Source organism: Manacus vitellinus, unplaced genomic scaffold, assembly GCF_001715985.3.
Source record: "Manacus vitellinus isolate BGI_N305 unplaced genomic scaffold, ASM171598v3 scaffold_11_pilon, whole genome shotgun sequence".
Classification (NCBI taxonomy): domain Eukaryota; kingdom Metazoa; phylum Chordata; class Aves; order Passeriformes; family Pipridae; genus Manacus; species Manacus vitellinus.
Genome location: NW_021938895.1, coordinates 9796002 through 9814799, shown reverse-complemented (window position 1 = coordinate 9814799; position 18798 = coordinate 9796002).

Here is an 18798-nt window from a genome sequence, read left to right as displayed (position 1 = left end):
TCTCTGAAAATTTTCTAGCTTATTTAACTTTATGGTTGGCAGGTCCTTGTTTTAAACTAACTATAACTAAACATTCTATAAAGCTGAATAAGATAGCTACATGAGCCTTTCTTTAAAACTGTGTGTTTAGAGATGAATCCAGAGCACAAATTAGTCAACCCGAGAAAATAATTTCCTTTGTATGTACCTCTGTCTCTGCATGGTTAGGAGTTACGTAGGACACTTAACCTCTTTTAAGTTGCTCTCATTTAATGTGAAGGGAAGATGAAAAGTTTGGCAATGGCGAGAGTAGGTTATTAAAAAGATTTTATTTATTCAATTTTTTCAATCAATTTTAAAGGAATTACTATCATTCTTAACATGTAGGTGTTTTTCTGCGAGTAAAAAGACAAAAATTATTCAAAGAATGAAGCCAAGAATTTCCCAGTACACAGAAAAACAAATTAATGATACCCACCATTAACTCTAAAATTTTTGAAATCTAGCATGTATCCTCTCCAGATACTCATAAGTTATGATGGAGTAACCTAGATTTACCCAAATCCACACTAAACTATAAAGTGGCCCCAAAAGTAGATGGATGAATATGAAATCAAATTTATTTACAATCTGAAACACGGTACTAAAGAGAGTTTAACATATAAAACTCCAGAAAAGCAAGCAATTTAGCATTAAAATCTTCATGTGTTATGTGCTAGTGGTGCATATTCACTTTCTGTTTCAGTTTAAGAATAAAAAGGGTTGTTTAGAAAAGTGGAGTATTTTTGTGTATCATAACATGTATTCTGCTCTTTCCCAATAACAAATATGATCCAAAGCATACTAAAACATAACAGCACATTTGCATGAAGCAGAATTTTGACCAAATTTCAATTTTACAGGATAATTATATGATGATAATCAGGAAAAAACTTAGGATGCAATTTAAATCCACTCCATCCTTTTTGCAAGAGAGGATATTGTCTTTATATTATGATGAGCAGAATGAATATTCCTATGCTCAAACACAAACCAACTTTACATATTAGATCCTTAAAACCATAAAATAAAATATACAGTTAATAAGCTTAAAGGCCATTTATGCAAATAACTAGTGCATTAAGTATATGTTCTTGTATTTTATCTAATAATAAACTTTAAAAAAGAATACCTCAAGAGTCAATTATTGTCTTACCTTCTGTGTTCTTTCTTCTCCATACAAGACTAGTTTAAAAGAGGGAAATAAACCTTTACACTATGACTTCACTGCACCAAGCTGAGTCTTATTTTCTCACAATTTTTTATTCACAGTTTTGGAAGGTTTTTTTGTTTTCTCATTTTTCCATTATTATTACATTAGTATTTCTTTTTAATTATTAAACTTTTTTTATCACAACCGATGAGTTTCTTTCTCATTTTTAGTCTTCTGATTCCTCCCCCATCCTACCAGGGAAAGGAGGCATGCATGAGCAGCTAAATGGTGTGTAATGACCCGTTGGGGTGAAAAAACAGCAATATTGCATCTACTCATCCTCATTCCTGGATAAATAAATCTATTTAATTAAATGGGGGTTTTTTCAGATTTCCTTTAATATTCTATTTTTTTTAAAATACATTTAAATTTTGCCTTCCTCAATGCCTTCATCATCACCAAAATTATTATATCAGCTAATGAAGTGTGCCCTCTAGATCAAGTTACTGATGAAAGCATTTGAAAATCAGGCAACCTCAAGCTGAGTTTAGCCAAATGGCACTTAACAGCTAAACCAGTCTCTCCCAGTCTCTCCTAGATAGATAGAGAGAGAGACAAAGAGAGAGAGAGAGAGAGAGAGAGAGAGATGCATACATACCTAGATACGTAGATACATAGATACACAGATACATAGATAAAAGAAGGAATAAACCAGGTTTTGTAGTGAAGGTAGACTAAATGTAAGACAATAGTCACCAAAAAACCTCAAACAAACAAACTCAATCAAACCAAAAAACAAGAGGAAAATACTGCCAGTTGCTTGTGCACCCCTAACCTCCTTGTTGATGGGGTGGAGTGAGAGGCAGAAAACTCCTTGACTTAGTGTAAGCACTGCTTAGCAAAAACTAAACCATCTGTGTGTTTACCAATATTATTCTCATCCAAAATCCAGCACTATATCAGCTACTATAAAGAAAATTATGTCTAACCCAGACACAACCAAAAGAATCTACCATAATATAGAAAATCTCTCTTACAAGACAAACTATGAGTGAAATCTGATGGTGTATATTCAGAAGTCCACGGTTTTTGTCAGATGGGGATACTGATTTTTTATACTACACAGTTTAAAAACTAACTAGAATTTTGTTTTCTGTCTTGCTTAAAAAGTCGCAGATTAATCCATGTAATCTCTGTATTTTTAATTTTTTTCCTTTCCTCTTTTCAGTTCTTTTCTCCCTCTAATACAACTGTGTGTTTTGACATGTTTTACAGCAGAATCTCACTCCGAAAATTCTAGAGTATAAGTGAACACATCATAAAAAGTAAGTATAATTTACAGCAAACCATATTGAGGTTGTTCAGGGTGCAATTCATCCCTTTGTAAAGGGCAATACTGCCAAAGTCAAGAAGTCAAACAGCTTGACAGCCTTCCCGCCCTTTTCTCCTGGAAAAAAAAAAAAGAAACTGATTTAAATCATGGAATCAAAAATGAGCCTTTTAACCTCTGAACCTTCAGGAAGCAATCATCTCTTGATGATTATTTAAGGTTCATCTCTGTGTAAATACAGAAAAGTGGGCTTCTAACTGTTCAGAAGGGACAAGTGCACTCTGCTAATTGCCTTTTTCTATCCCTATTATTTTTACAATCCTTTATACCTTTCATATTTTAATTGTTCTGGCAATTTGATCTCAGCTTCCCCTCAGTTTGCTGTATGTTCAATATGTTTTCTTAGTTTTCCCATACCACTCCCATTTTCTGCATCCCTTCAATATCTCTGATCCATCTTTTGGTTTTGTACTGTCTGTACCCTTTTATTTTATTAAAATTTGTCTAATTCAGAGTATGAGTCTCTCCTGTCTGCCTTCTTGGTAAAAAAAAAAAATCAAACAATAAGACACATATTTCAAATGCAAATCAAGACATCTTGACAGAGACCAGCAGTGATTCTATGAGAAACAACAGTGTCAATACTCATTTCAAAAAAAGTGAAACTTAAGACCTTAATGGAAATTGAGACTTTAGGGAAAAATGAGCTCATGAGCTAGCAGTTCTGTAAAAGCTATCCCAGCATTAAAATCAATATCTCTAGTAACTCTCAAATTATGATTTTTTTTTCCCTCTGGTTTTACTGATTTTTTTGTGTTTTCTTACTTAGTGAAGCTTTCATTCATATACATATACATGTACACTGAAAACTACTAAAATGAAAAGTGTCATACCCAAAGTTAATATTATTCCAGAATCTCAGGCCTTAAAGAAAGTCCTGCAAGCTGTGTAAAATTCTCAATCTAATCACTCAGTGAACACCCATTATGCTCTTCATTTGAATTGTTTCACTGATACAAGAATAAAATGCAGTCTTTGAAGCCATTCACAATAATTTCATAGGTTTTTAACAGGTAAATAGTGCTTTTTATGAATTTAGGAGTACACTTTCAGAAATACCTATATTAGTTTTTTGTGTTCCCTTTCCTAAAATATAAGATTATTTAGCAAGAGAATCAGACAGGTCACGACTCTTGCACTAACAACAAGAAGTTTTCGCCTCATCCTAAAAAAAATAGGGAAGTACTTTCACCTATGGGTTTTGTAAACAAAACACTTCTGTGATACCTCATGTGACCAGACATTAAGTTTGTGTTTGAACAGGATAAGCTATCATTACCAAAGGAATTGCAGTGGCATCAAAACCTAAAGCTGAAATCAATGATGCTGCAAGAGAATAAAACTGTAGAGTTTATAAAATGATACACTACCAGTAAAAAGTTTAAAATAGAAATATGTACCACTAAAAACAACCCAAACAAACAAAACAAAGCAACAAACTACAGGAAAAAAAAATACATTGCCTGTCCTAGACTATCAAAGCAATTCCAAAGTGACCTCCTTTTACCTTTCTCCAAGTCTAAGCATTCAAACTCATTTGAAAATGTACCTTAGCAAGAGTAATATGACAAGACTGAATAGACAAGGACAAAAGTCAGAATTTAAGCAACATTTATTTATATCTCTATTTTGTTTGAATTCATAGAATCATAAAATATGCTGAGTTAGAAGGGATCCATAAGGATCATCAAGTCCAACCCTTACTCCTGCACAGGACAATCCCCAGGAATCACACCATGTGCCTGAGTGTTGTCCAAACGCTTCTTGAATCCAGACAGGCTTGATGTTTTGACCACTTTCCTGGGAAGCCTGTTCCGGTGCCCAACCACCCTCTGGGTGAAGAACCTTTTTTTGATATCCAGCCTATCTATCCTACCTTTTTTTGATATCCTCTCCTGACTCAGCTTCATGCCATTTCTTCAAGTCCTGTTACCGGTCACAAGAGTGAAGAGATCAGTAACTGCCCCTTCCACTTCCTCTCATGAGGATGTTGAAGAGCACAATGAGGTCCCCCCTCAATCTCCTTTTCTCCAGGCTGAACAGACCAAGTGATTCCCTGACACAACTTCCCCTCCAGACCTTTCACCATCCTCATGGCCCTTCTTTGGACATTCTTTAGGAGTTTAATGTCACTGACTCAAACACCTCTCAATTCTTTCAAATTTGGAACATTATTTCTCCTTTATGCCATTCACTAGTAATCTCCCTTTTCCTCAAACTTTTCATATATATATATGTATGTATATATATATATATATACACATACCATTAGCAAATTTGCAGATGACACCAAGTCGAGGGGACATGTTGATCCGCTGGAAGGCAGGAGGGCTCTTCAGAGGGACGTGGACAAACTGGTCCTGGAGAGATGGTCTGATTCCAACGGGATGAGGTTCAACAAGGCCAAGTACCAGGTCCTGCTTTTGTGTTTTATTGCCTGGGTAGCCTGTTTCAGTGTTTCTTTTTCCCATTAAGAATTTTTTCTTAATATCCAATCTAAGCCTCCCCTTGTGCAACTTGAGGCCCTTTTCTTTTGTTATGTAGCGTGTTACCTGGGAGAAGAGACTCATCCCCCACCTATCTACAACCTCCTTTCAGATAGCTATAGAGAGTGATAAGGTCTCCCTTCAGCCTCCTTTTCTCCAGTCTAAATAAGTCCAATTCTGTCAGCTGCTCCTCATACGATCTGTGCTCCAGACCCTTTCCCAGCTCCATTGCTCTTCTCTGGACACGCCCCAGGTCTTCAATGTCCTTCTTTTAGTGAGGAGCCCAGAAGTGAACACAGGATTCGAGCTGTGGCATCACCAGTGCCACAGGAGGATGATCACAGCCCTGGTCCTGCTGACCACACTATTGTTGATATAGGCCAGGATGACATTGGCCTTCTTGGCCACCTGGGCACACTGCTGGCTTGTTTTCAACTGGCTGTTGACCAGCAGACCCAGATCCTTTTCTACTGGGCAGCTTTCCAGCTACTTTTCCCCTAAACTGTAGCATTGCATGAGGTTGTTGTGACCCAAGTGCAGGACCTGACACTTCGCTTTGTTGGACCTCATAGAATTGGTCTTGGCCCATGAATCCAGCCTGTCCAGATCCCTCTGTAGGGAGCCTTCCCACTCTCCAGCAGATCAACCCAATTTGGTGTCATTTGCAAACTGACTAAAGGTGCATTTGATTCCACATCCAGGTTAACAACAAAGATATGAAACAGGACTGACCAACTTTTTACCCAGCAAAGGGTGCACCCATCCAAGCCACGAGCAGCCAGTTTCTCCAGAAGAATGCTGTGGGAAATGGTTTTAAAGACTTTACTAAGAGATGAGGTAGAAAGCAGCCACAACCTTTCCTTCATTCATCAAGTGCATCACCTTGTCCTAGAAGGAGATCAGGGTGGCCAAGCAGGAGCTGCCTTTCATGAAAACAGTCTGGTCGGGCCTGATATTAGAAATTTTTAGCACATTTTCTCATATTTTGGGGCAAAGACTTTATCCAATGAATAGAAGAGATTGAATTATACTTTCAACAGTTATTTTAAGCATATGAAAATTTTTGAGGGGGAATGTTTGTGAATCTACTAAGAGGAATGCTTTTGATTTTTTTAATATTTTTTCTTGCATTACATTGGAACACAATAAGTTATTGTTTGTTTTGTATCCTACATATAGACTTGTACCACTATGTGTAGAGAGCAATAAACATGCTCTCATTTTCCTGGGGGTAATTACAGTCTGTTCTACAAAACACAGGATATATTTTGGATGTGAATTGTATAGATCAAAGTGCCAGCAAAGGTCTGGTTTTGTGTGCATTCACAGGAGGAAATGTAGAGTAATGCATTATTAAACAAAATAAAATTTTGGCTGTACTTGAGTATGATGGATACTGAACTTTTTTTGAAAGATCAGCTGTGAGTGAGAGAGATGGAGGCTTCAGTTCTCATAAATGTTGCTACTTTGATGAAAAAATTGCATTTGCTGTTTATGACAAAGCAGCTGACAGGCCTGTAAACACAACACAGTTCAGAAGTGAAATATAAAAAAACCCCAATAACCTTAACTTACATTTGTACATGAGATGAGACAAGATCCCTATTGTAACTTAGTTTCTTATATAAAAATATGCTTTTCTCTCAGGAAAGCTTATTGTTTTGGAATACTGAGGAGATGAAGAAAGAACAATCCATTGAATATTCCTTTAAGAATCTGTAATCTGTTTTTTACTTGTTTGATTCCTTGTACTTACTACCTGTATATGTTTGTTAGGATTTTTTCTTCGGTATTTTTGAATTCTCAAGACTTGAATGCTTGGAAAACCTAAGAAAACAAAACACCCATGGCTACTGACATAAAGGACTTAATTTTGTCTTAGACTTTATGTAAATGAATAACTGAGAATTAAAGTAAAACCTCCTGAATTCAGTCAATTTTCAGATTTGTGAGAAGATCATAAATAACACAGTAACCTAGTTCACTGTTTTGTTTTGAAGGGGGCTTATGACCCCTTCTGAACTTTTTTTTAACTTAACCTCTGTAATTAATCAAAAAGTGCTACATGATGGACCTCCAATCACTGCTGACTGGGACAGACTGAATGACGAGCCAAACTGTAAATTATAGGATGCCACTTGCAGCAAGTATAATATTGTCTTCAAGAGGTGGTTCAGCAGATTGAAAGGAGGCCACTGAAGAAGCAATGCAATAAATTTTCAAAGCAGAGAGGAAAGTAGAAAGTTTTACAGCTTTTCATGGGGTAGGGGAAGCATGATAAAATTTTTTCCATAAGATTTTTCTCTTTCAGAAACAAAAAGTTTAAGTATCTAAACTTAAAAGAAATAGAAAATAATTGGGAAATGAATGTCGGAAAATTTGTCTGCTGGGGAAAACCTCAGCACTTTATTGATTTAATACTTTAGATTGACTTTATATTTTATCCTGACATGACTTTAAGACATTGCTGGACAGATTTATGAGTTTGATTGGATGTATTTTCATATTCTTTGTGAATTGTTAATAGGTCCAGGAAATTGAAGGGAGATTTGACTATAAATACTTTTTCCTTTTTCAGGTTTTAAGAAGCCGATAAATTATGTGTCCATAGGATAATACTCCAGAACAAAAGAGCGGCCTCCTAGAAGTACTACCTCACACTCCCTCCATTGAATTGGTGATATGTTATATAGGTCCACATGTTATATAAGTCCAGGAAGAGAAAAAGTTACTAACACGTTATCATACTCTCACACAAGGAACAAACTCAGGGAAATTAGAAATTACTGTTCTCTACCAGTTACCTCAAATAATATATAAAAGCCTTTAGTTTCAACTTCAGCTAGAGGTTTCACAAGTCTGAATTTCCAAGCCCTTAATAAAAATCACTAGTTAGAAAAGAAATTCCCTCTCCTTATGAAAGAAGGTTGTAAAATGAACTTGATAGTTATATTTTCTTTTTGATCTGCTGGCTGTCCAAAACCACACATAGAACAGTTTGGAGACTGGTAAAACATGTACTGACTCTGTCAGTACTGAGTACATCACAGAGAGCTGGGTTTCAGAGTGAAGTTATGATATTGGTGCAAACTAGAGAATGATTAGGGGAAAGAGAGAAAGAAAAAAGGAACCAAGTTTGGTTTACTTTGCATTAAAGTCTAGAAAATAAATTTATAAGAAACAAGTTGTTATGTCTATTTCTCACACAACAATTCATTGATTTTTAATTTATGTGATCTCACAGAATTTATTTTCCAGAAGTATCAGGTCAAGTGATTCAGTGAGCTTAAGTGTAAAGAGTGATTGTGTCAAGCTCCATATTTTGGGTGATTTTATCGTGTTGTAGTGATTTATAAAACCCCAAAACTTTCTTAATGTGTCACAGATGTCATGAGTTGAGAATCAAGGATTTCATGTAGGAAGCCAGATTCTCACCTAAGTTACAACAAAGTGTGACTTCTGTAGAGGTATTTTAGATTTATAGTGGCTTAATCAAGATTTGACTTTGGTCTGGTGCAGTCCAGAAGTAATCTCATGCTGGTTTTGGTGCTCTAATGGAAGTGTCAGACTGGGGCAGGGTTGGGAGGAAAGGAATTGTTGCCACACCCCAGTTCAGCTGCTACCATGAAGATAACTCCCTGAAATGTAGTTAATAACCAGTGAGTTCTAGTCAGAGATTCAGAATGTTTTATGTCTTGGCAGCCTCTGATTGAAAAATACCAAGGACTCCTTCTTGCAGTAAGCTTGAGCTGGGGAACCACATTGCACTTGCATTTTCATCTGTTATGACCTTGTCAGCATTATGTCTGTCATTGGGAAAGGAAAAAGTACCTGTGATGGAGGCATCCTGGAACACTCAGAAGGTGAAATAAGTTCTTAAACTAGGTGTTAAGACACCTCTTTCTTTTAATGGTCCATATGCCTCTCACCCCCACTTCCCTTTCACCTTTCTCAAGACTTTTTTGAAAATAGTGTTTTGATTTAGTTTTGCAGGCAGTTTTGATGAAAGCCACACAATGCTATTACAGATATTCTATCTAGTATATGTCTAAATGAAATAGACCACATTCAACACAGCAGTTCAGGAATACTATTGTATCTACCCACCAATCCAATGAAAAGAAAGAGGTCAATAATGATTATTTCATAGGAACTTCAGTAGGTGAGAGGAAAAAACTGTGTGAGTAATGCAGTGTGGGAGTAATGCAGTATGGGGTAATACATAAATCACTGAAGAAAAAAAATGAAAATGTATAAGGATTAGTTTGCTTACCAATAACGTCTGACAGAAATACAGTTATGATAATAGGATCATGAAAGCAGTTCTGTATATGCCTGTACTAGCTTTCTTTCTTTTGCGCTAGAATATGAACCAGGTGAAGGACAAGTGAATAAAATTATCCCAAAATTAGCCTTTATTTTTAATACCATTTGTGTTATGCATGTGTTTTACTCATGCAAATGCACTTTGCACTGATTCAGGTTATCTGATGATGTCTAATTATTCTGTATATTTCTTTCCTTCTTTTCCTCCATCTCTAGATCAATCTTACATATTTTAACTTTATCAGAACCACAACAATAGAGCTTGAGTACTCTTTTTTCCTTTGTACATTCTGATTACTGCCCTTTTTGCATTTTGCCTTTCCAGAATCTTTCACAGTCTGTCACTCTTGAGTTTCCTTTTAGCAGATATTCAAGCTTGAAATTTTGTACATTAAAATTGCAAGATTTTTCATCTTCCAAATTTTCTCTTAGTATGCAAGGGAGTTTGAAATATTGAATAAATCATTAAATGGATTTAGGTGTCATAGAGTTGTCATCTTTAAATCACCTACATAACTGTAGAAAGGTTAAAAGACACAATTATCTGCATAGCTCTGAATATCTTTCCAAACGAGATTACAGAATCTGAAGTAAGAATTTTTGCTAGTCATGGGGGGGACTATATTAAATTGAGATACAGTTGATGTACACAAAATAAACTTAAAACTCTTCAAGGTAAAGATCCTGTCTCCCTTTTTGGTTTTGAATTGCTTTGATAAATGGAAGCCATAAACAAGTGAAGGCATACATTCAGGTGTTTTGCTGTATTGCATATAAACTTCCACCTGTGGTTTTGTCATCATAAGCTAGTTTTACAAAAAAGATGTCTTGCCCAGAAATCATGACCTTTCTGCCTCACTTCTGCCTGCCCTTATCTCTGTGCATAACTGTCAAAATCATGGTGGTATTCATCCATTCAATACAGACTGTTGTATACTATAAAAGTCTTGAGAAATCTCTTTAAGAGGATAAGAAAATTACATTTGCCTGATTGCCTTATTTAACCGTCTAAGAGGTTTATGCAATTTCATCACCGTGCAAAAAATGAAAGAGGAAAGCAATAAAAAGGACTACCTATGCTCCATCTGGTAACATCTTATGGGTTGTTGTTAACCAATACTGCATGTGGTCATATGTCCAGACAGCAACTCTCGTCTTCTTACTGTCACATTTGTCCTTACAATGAACGGTTCATATGTTGAATGACATAATGTAGGATTATTTATTTATAATATATATTATATGTGTTTAAAATATTTAGTCTCCTTAGGATATTCTTCACCTACTTGTATGTACCCAAATCTATAAACTGTAGTATCACTTATAAAGGGGTTATGCTTATAACTGTCAAAAAAAAGAAAAAAGGTGATCAAAGGAACTTGATAGGTACTGGTATTTGATTATTTACAGTATTAAAGTATTCAAAATGTGACTGGTGCTGCCTTGGTCCAGGCCAGCAAGTACTTCCTTAAACAATCGAGGGACTTTTAGAGGGCTCCGAGGAGTGTGAGCGACCCTGAGCACAGGGAACAGGAGTGGGCAAACAGAAGTGTGGCACGTCAGCGAGGGTGGGACATGGCAGTGAGAGCATGGCATGTCAGTTAGGGTGTGGCACATCAGAGAGGGCATGGCATGTCAGTTTGCAGGGCAGTTCGTGCAGTCAGGGCTATGGAAGGGCTCCTCTCTGACCCTCCAGTAGCAGCCAATAGAGGCAGTAAACAGACTAAGTAGCTGGTAAGAAAGAGCAAAGACATCCTTCAGCCCCAGTCTTATTAGTGTATAAGTTTAAGCTTCCTCAGTTATGGTGTTGACATGCCATAAAGCTCAGTTTCTTGGAGTGCTGAAGTCACTGTACCAACCAGGTCCAAGGCCTCGAGCCAGCCAGACCTGCTGATGGCAGATGCAGCTCTCCATGTCACAGGTTGCCAGGAGCACATGAGGCTGGGGGCAACAAAGTTATTTTGCAGAAGGTGTGTCATGGTTGAAGAGCTGTGTCACTGGATAAAGGAGCCACAGGAAGAAGTGAACAGGCCTTGTCGTATGTATGAGGAGTAGTTGAGGTCACTTGGTCTGTTCAGCCTGGAGAAGAGGAGATTGAGGGGAGACCTCATTGCAGTCTACAACTTCCTTGTGAGGGGAAGAGGAGAGGCAGACACTGTTCTCTTCTCTGTGGTGACCAGTGACAGAACCAGTGAGGGAATGGTCTGGAGTTGTATCAGGGGAGGTTTAGGTTAGATATTAGAGAAAGGTTCTTCACCCAGAGGGTGGCTGGGCACTGGAACAGTTTCCGCAGGGAAGTGGTCACAGCATCAAACCTGACAGAATTCAAGAAGCATTTGAATGATACTCTCAGTCACATGGTGTGATTCCTGGGGTTGGTCCTGTGCAGGACTAAGGGTTGACCTCGATCATCCGTATGGCTCCCTTCCAACTCAACATATAATGTGATTCTGTGGTTCTGTAATTGCTGAGTAAAATATGAGAGTTATCATGGAGAGACAACCATTTCCAGAGGACAGTCTTCAAGCATCTGTTTCCCTTTGGAGATGAGAGCTGTAGGTTATATATGCAGACCTTTCTATGCCATTTGGCATAATGCAAGCAACATCCTGTGCACATTTAGCATATCTGAATATTATTTAGCATTTAGCATGTCATACCTACACTCACTCCTTTTCTGACCCAAAGCAAATTGAAATATTTTCAGGAAAAAGGAAGAGCTCCAACATATGGAATTGGATAGCCTACTTCAGAGTACTGCAGGTTTGATATCTGGGGAGGTGGAAGTTGGTAATGTGAATTTGAATACAGATGTGAAAACATGGAGTTTGGTCCTTTAGTTTTCAATGAATTAATTGATCTGTTGGGATAAACAAAGAGCAGTATGATATGTTTTCAAGTACTGACTTCCAGTACTGACTTTCATTACTAGAAAAAGATTTTTCACCCAAAGGGTGCCTGGGCACTGGAACAGACTCCTCAGAGGAATGGTCACAGCATGAAGCCTGTCTGAGTTCAAGAGGCATTTGGATAATGCCCCCAGGTATATGGTGTGATTCTCAGGGTGTCCTGCACAGGGCCAGGAGTTGGACTCTATGATCCTGATGGGTCCCTTCCTACTCAGCATATTCTATGATTCTACAATTCTATATTCCTGATTGTTTAAAGGAATAATATGTGCTTCCAACTTCAGAAGTTAATTTGTTCAAGATGAAAAATACTACTCAGTAGTAGGTATCCTCTTAACTTTATTCACCTATGAGATCTTCTGAGGACCAAAAATGCAGCCTTCTTCTGGTACTGCAAAGGAAGTGCCTGATGCAACTTTCTAATTATCATATTGTTAGGAGTAAATTCCATTTTGAGGTGCTCAGTGGGCACTGTGCTGCTTAGTTGCATTACTTGAATATAATGAGTTCCAGAAGTTGGCAGGTTATTTTAAAGAGGGTGGAAAACCTAACTCGTCCCTCAAAAAAAAACAAAACCAAAAAAAATCCAAAACAAAACAAAACAAAAAACATACAAAGAAAGCTGTAGCAGTCTCAAATCTTAATTCCCACTTATGTATCTAGCTAAGCATATTTATATAAATATTAAGAAAAAAGTCTGACAAGGTGAAAGTTCAGTTTGAAAATTTTATTCATGTTACTGCTGATTATTCACCTCACTGCATCAGTTTTACTTTGCTGTTCTTCGTTAACAAGAGTTCAGTCACACTGTCATGGAACCAGTTTAATGAGGTAGATGATTATGCCAAGAAGATTCTTAAAAAATAACTCTTAAAGAAGTAAGTTAAGCACTTTGATTAAGGGATGCTAGAATTTATGTTACGCAGGCAATATCACCCAAAACTTTTGATAGTGTTTTATGATAGCCTGTCATTTCCTAAACCCTACAGGACCCATGATAACTTCAATGTAATGATTAAGTAGCAGTCCAGAACAGAGACTAGTACCTCCTTTTCCTACATCTTTTCAAGGTAATCCCACTATATTCATTAAATGCTGTACAATATATATAGGTAATTATTTTGCTTCCTGGAATTCCAAACTGTAGTAGATCTACCATGTTGGTTATGGATGCCTTTTCTGATGTAGGACAGTATTTCAGAAATAAGGACAAGCCTGAACCAATAATTTCTTCTGTGGTCCTGATTGTGTAGCACATCTTAGACCTGTTGGCATACAGCTATATGATAATGTGGGATGTCGCCTTTACAAGGTATTCACTCTCCTATTTATATCAGTCATAGGTGTGAATGCTTAGCATTATGCATATTAAGCTTTGGGGGTGTGTAAGATGCCAAAAATGAGAATTAAGTCATTTCCAAAAGTAGTGACCAGAGGTCTTTCATGTAACTTCACAAGAACATGATAAAAAAGTTGTAGCTGAGGCAGGAATTGAAATGGAGTTTTGTTGGTAAATTTTTAGTTTTGGGGAGGTTTTGGGTGTTTTTTTTGGTCTGGTTTGGTTTGGTGTTCACTGAGATCATGAGATTTAAACTTTTGCTTCTGCAGTTCTGCTTTATTATCTATGTTTCTGTCAATATTTAGAGGAAATGAATTATTCTTCCTTCCATTAATGCCATATATGATGCTTCTGTACTTTACCCGAAGCCGATGCATAAGCATCACGTATTATAATGTTTATGTGCAAGGGAGCTGTATCAAATGTTGGCAATTCCCTACTGTTGTAGTTTAGCCCAACTGGGTAGCTTAGCTCCACACAGCCACTCACTCACTCCCCCAGTGGGATGTGAGAGAGAATCAGAAGGGTAAAAGCTGGAAAATTTGTGAGTTGAGGTAAAGACAATCTAACAGGGAAAGCAAAAGCCACGTGCTGTGGCAAAGTAAAACAAGGAATAAATTTACAACTTCCCATGTGCAGGCAGGTGTTCAGCCACCCCCAAGAGAGGAGGGCCCCATCACACTGAATGATGACTTGGGAAGATAAACAGCTGTAGAGGCCCAGAGAAGCTGACTTTAGTTGTGGGGTGGATTGTGGTGGTGTATTCCTCTCCACTCAGGCTGCACTATGAGCTGAGAAATGCTTGTTAGTCCTCAGTCTTGATGAACAGCATCTGGACTAAGCCCCTCTTGAGCTTATCAGAAACACTATCTGTTCCCAGGAACTAGTGCTGGTTTTTAACAGCCTTGGAAACTTATTTTTCTTGCCTGAATAACAACCAAAGTGAAATAATATTTTTGTTGTTAAACCTTCAAAAGAAGTTACAGACTCAAATCGTGGCCAGGATGGAAAATTACTATGACTAAAGCCCACTGTTTTTCAACCCTATAAACCAAAGTGAGACCCTTTTGAGCTCTTGATTCTCAGAAGGTAAGGGGCTAATCTGTATGTCTCAAACACCGACAACTGGGTGGCTGTGGAGACAGCCAAGGACTGTTAGTATTAACTGACAAGAATTGTTGATAATAACTAAGGACTACCAGTATTAGCATGGTGTGAGAAAGAACAAGATTGGGTTGGAGAAGTGAAGCCAGGAAAAGATACAGCAGCAATTTTCCATGAGGAAGAACCACAACACAGTACAACACAAGCACAGGAATGAGTGGTAGGAAATGGACATGCACTGTAGGGTGAGATTAAGATCACTAAAGACCCCCAAAGCCCTCCGACCCATTTCCAGAAGGTCTTGAAAGAACAGGCTGCTCATGATAACTAATTTACATAGAAAGTGAGAAATCTATCTTCCAGGCAGAGAAACCTACCCATAAAAAGGTATCACCCCCAAGCCTGAGTGGCACCCTCAGGACCCTGGGCATCTCATCAGCCAGACTGACCTAGCTGGATCGATACTTATGAGCTGGATGGACACTGAAACCAAGACTATCTATTTTTCTCTCTCTCGTTCTTTCTTTTCTCCTCTCTTTCTTTCTCTAATCATCCCTTTTTCTCTCTCTTTTCCTCTTTCTTTTCCTTTTTTTTCTCTCTTTCTTTAGTTAATCTCTTCCTCTTTAATTTCTCTCTTTCCTTTCACCCTATCCCTCTATCCAAAGCTCACTACCATGTGCTTTTATAGTAGTTCAGGGACTAACACACCGATTTCCATGCCAAGTGTATAATTTACTAATAAAACTTCAGATTGTCTTGGACCCTCTGACTTTTGTCATTCATTTTGGCCAACAAGTGTTTACTAATCTTTGGTGTTTCCTTCCCCTTAATGATGGGTCTTCAAAATGCCATCACTCCAAACATGCCCTCATTCCTTCCCCCAGCTCTATAGACTGAGTATGACACCGTATGGTATGGGATATGTATATGGTCTGGGATATCCCTTGGGTCAGCAGTCCCCTCCCAACTCCTTGTGCACCTTCAGCCTCCTTGCTGGTGGGGTGGGGTGAGGAGCAAAAGATACCTTGGCTCAGTGCAAACACTGCTCAGCAACAACTGAAACATCAACATGTTATCAACAGTATTCTCATCCTGAATCAAAAATACAACTCTATACCAGCTACCAGGAAGAAAATTAATTCTGTTCCAGCTGAAAGTAGGGTACCTGCTTTCAGCCATTATAGTCTATATAGATTTGTGTAATTAAAGAAATCAAAAATTATTTTTGTTTGTTATGGTGAGTTGAGAAGAAAGAGGTAGATAAAAACTGGTTTATACAGCTTTGGTGTAATCCTGCACACCTTTTTTTTTTTTTCTTCTTTTAGTGAATGCTTCTTTTCTTTATTACTTTGGGATCTTGGATCTCAGATAGATGACCTCATTTATGGAAAATCTCTCTACGTTCTCTCTGGTGACTGTTAAACTTGTATCTGTTTATGCAAAAATATTTATTTTTTTTTTTTTTACTCTGTAAAAAAAGCCCAAGCTAAGAATATTAAATGAAGCTTCCATTAAACAATTCTGTAAAAATGTATTATGTTAGTCATAATTTATGATATTCTCTCCCGTAAATCCTATTTTTTTCATCATTTTATTGTATTTATTATCTGCCCACAATAAAGACACAGGTTTGAACTGTCATGCCTTTTATTTTCACTGTCATAGCAACCCAACTGAAGAATTTCATATTTGATGGGAGTACCTGTGCTACAAATACTCTGTAACTCACGACTCCCACCAAGAGAGGAAAGAAACATATTATAAAAAATAAAAAGGATCTTTAAAGAAGGTACTTACTATTCAAGCTAGTTGAATAACCTGTGAACACTGTGCATAAATTGCTCATCTTGAAAATGTATTTTTTAATCATAAATATTCAACAAATTGCTTTGAGTAAGGCTATTGGAATCTGTTGGCTGTTCACAAAGCAGTTGATTTTACTTAACAAAATATACTCTGTTTTTGGGCTTTACCATGTAATTATAGCCATGTATTTTCTTTTCTTTTTTTTTGATAAAAAGTCTTTATAGAAATTGCCTGCTACACATCTATCTTGGTTCATGTGCTAAGAAAATTATTTGCATACTGTGCACACAAAACGTATCCTATCACAATGATATACAAATGCTTCCTGGTGTCTGAATATTAAACAAATAAATTTTAATTCACAACCCGATTTTTTAGGGTTCTTTATGTAGATTTTACAGTTATTTAAATCTATTCATGTTTAGATAAATTTTGCATAAAAGCCTAGTGAAATATCCATCTAAACCTTGGGTATGGTAACATATCTGTTAATGCATAAAACATTTATTTATTTTAATAGCCTAATCTCAAGAAACAGATTTTTATAGGATTAATTTCTTTAAATAATTTAAACAATGGAATTTATATCAACTTAGGAAAAGACACGATACTAAAATCCTACTTGGCAACCGTTAGGTTTAGAATTCATTTAGAAGGCTGGTAATAAGTTCTGTTTCAAACCTCAACAGATTTTCAAGGGATTTTGAGCAAAATATGCATTATAATTGTTCTATGATTTACTTGCTTTACTACGTCAGAAGAAACTGATGATACAGAGTATAATGCAGGCAGAATTTGGATTGAAATATATTTCTGCTTCATTTCCTCATCTATAAAACATAGCCAAGCAACTGAACACATTACCATGAGACTGTCTTGATGGAAAGATCCTCTAAGTATAAGGTGGTAATGGCCCGCCCAGAGTTCAACTGTCTGAAGTTGGCGAGTGGACAGTTTTGTGTTTTCATGTACAAAATAACAAAAACATTTCTTTTTGTATTTAAACTGTAGCAAAAAACCTTTCAATGTGCAAATTTCTCTTCTAAGTCACTTCCCAGAAACAAAAATATGCAAGGTCTAGGAATTTACTGCATATCCTTGTGTGAAGCATATGTCTAGTTTATTAATCTCAGTTCAATATTACAAAATAAATAATGAATGTAGAGTGCTACTTCTGAATCAAAGTAGAGCACACACACAGTTAATCATTCTCCACTTTAAAAACCTTTTGGTTTTCCCTGCTTTGGTTTATGGCTGGGAAATAGTTATCGTCCTTTCTCTTTTGCTTAATTGTTCTGAATCTTGTTGAAGTTGTGCTCTGAAGGATGTTGACTTCTGCCAAATAAAAAATAATACATTCTTGAGATCAGTTCCAAGACAGCCAAGAATTTTTGTGCCTGGACTCTGAAAAAAAAATTTTAAAAATACAGAGTTTTGTTGTTCTCACTGTTTTGTGGGGTATTTTAACCAGCATTATAACAACAGTTCCTATCTTATAATGCCCCTCACACTGAGGTTTGCAATTTCCACAGACACACTGTCTAGAAACAGAAATAGTTCCATAAGTTAATTTTCCTAAAAACTCTGCACCACTTTTTTTAGTTTTTATATGCTTAAGACTTTTTCCTAAACCTAGGAAACTACTAGGAAACTAAAGACTTTTTCCTAAACCTAGGAAACTACTACTAAAGCAGTATAAGTCTAGATGCTTGTGTTTCTCTCTCCCGGTCTTCAAAGAAACAGAGCTCTCTCCAATTTTCTTCAAATAGAATAGGGATTAAATTCTAGAAGTAGCTGGTATCAGATTATTATCTCGCCTGTCATAGTTTGAGAGCCCCAAAATCCAATTCCCTAGTCCAAGCCCCCTCCCACATCTTAACCCAGTGTGAGATGGTTTTCCAGACAACCACACGAGACTCAAAATGGGGAAAAGGGAAATATATATTACAATGACTGTACAAATAAATACTGCAATACATTATATACAATCTTAGCTATCTCTACCATGACATAAGTATTTACAATGGATCAAATCTCTTCTTTCCTCCAAACAAAAGTCCAGGAGGGAAGAAGGAATAGATCCTTCTCCACTCTCAGAGCAGCAGTCTGTCTAGGGCAGCAGCTTATCTTCTTCTCATGTAGGAGTTGTAGTTGGATCTCTGCCAGTACACACAAGGGGGTATAAAAGCCCCCTCGACCACTCATCTCCAAGCAAGGGTCTTCTTCCGTGGGCTGCGTTTCCCAGGACAAGGGCACTATAACCACAT